The following is a 1468-nucleotide window of genomic DNA, read 5'->3' as shown; positions in this document are numbered from 1 at the left end:
ACAAAGATTAATGAATTAATGAATGAATGACTCCGCATCCCAGCCTTGCGAAAGTGCATGTCCAGCGAAGCTGTTGAAGGCCACCACTACAACTGCTGAGGGGGTATGCAATGTTTTATGGCGTTAAGTAATGGTAGTAATGCTATTTTAGAGCAATGGTACTAATGGGAGTAACGACAACTTTGACAACACGTCGCCGCCTATAGCGGTGCTGCAACGACATTGAAATCAGTTGCTAGGCTGCTTCTTTTATATACGATAGGCTCACTCCCCACGTCGCAAGCTGCCGTCGCCGCAGCAGCTTGCGCAACAGTAATCTTTACTTGGAAACGTGTGCGGGGATCAATTATGTGGTTCCGATGCTTATTTCGAGCTTGTCCTTTATTAAAACATATGCTGTTCTGTATGCTGTATGCGTGATTCTAAATAATATATATGCTATTCACTTCAATTTTCCAAGTGCTTGTAGCCTCTGCCTTACGGGAGTATGGGCCGTTGATGATGATAGTTTTCTGTCGATGTTACGCCACGAAGAAATGCCGGGATCCCAGCTACAGACAGCTTCGCTGTAAAAAAAGATGTGCGAAAGTGCAGCGCGGCGAACGGCTCTACTCGCACAGCCGAGCGCCGCTCAGGCAGCAGCACATTCCATCATGGCGGCCGAGCGCGGCCAGACGCTATAAGGCGTGACTTTCCAATAGCGACGGCGCCTTTGTGGAGGAGATCTTGTAAGGCATTCTGGGCGCCGCCGCACCGACGGCAGAAATTGCTGGAAACTATTTTAACCGCTCTAAAGGAGCTCATGCAGACGTATCCAATCGCTAGAGCCAGCGAAAGTAAAATTCCATTATCAATGGACAAACCTGTCGGCACACCGAACGGAGTTTTATTTACAATACTGGAGGGTGAAACAAAAAGAAAAAAAATGAGAGTACCACAATGAAAAGAAATGTCAAAAAGGACGGGCTCGTCCGGGATTTGAACCCGGGACCTCTCGCACCCAAAGCGAGAATCATACCCCTAGACCAACGAGCCAGGACGCAGCACGGAGAGTTATTTTCCATATTTACGATTTATTTATTTATTTATTTATTTATTTATTTATTTATTTATTTATTTATTTATTTATTTATTTATTTATTTATTTATTTATTTACAGAATACCTACATTGCCAAGAAGCCATTATGTAGGGGGAACAAATGTGGTAACACAAACTGCATAGTTTTGTGCCCAAAAGGAAAATTGAAGAACACAGACAAATAATGAACACGAAAAATAGAAGAAGAAAAAGGAAAGTTATAGACGGAGCTTACCACCCAAGTGAGAAATAATAGGAGAGAGAGAGAGAGCTGGAGCTGTGATAAACACTGTAGGGAGTTTGCGACTAACTTTCATCTCCTGAGTTGCACGTGCGCCCAAAGAGTGGAATGGGAGGCTTTCGAATTCCAGCCCCATAGGAATATGCCG

At 44.1% G+C, this 1468-nt stretch overlaps 1 non-coding gene across 1 annotated transcript; it reads right to left on the bottom strand.

Annotated features, from left to right (window-relative positions):
- Nucleotides 1–963: 963 nt before the first annotated feature.
- TRNAP-UGG (transfer RNA proline (anticodon UGG)) lies at nucleotides 964–1035 on the bottom strand. The gene has a single exon. It is a non-coding gene; the product is annotated as a tRNA-Pro (tRNA).
- Nucleotides 1036–1468: the final 433 nt, after the last annotated feature.

The sequence above is a fragment of the Dermacentor albipictus genome, chromosome 1 (assembly GCF_038994185.2).
Source record: "Dermacentor albipictus isolate Rhodes 1998 colony chromosome 1, USDA_Dalb.pri_finalv2, whole genome shotgun sequence".
NCBI lineage: Eukaryota > Metazoa > Arthropoda > Arachnida > Ixodida > Ixodidae > Dermacentor > Dermacentor albipictus.
Note: the sequence above shows the minus strand (reverse complement) of the source record. Positions and strands in the feature narration are given on the sequence as shown.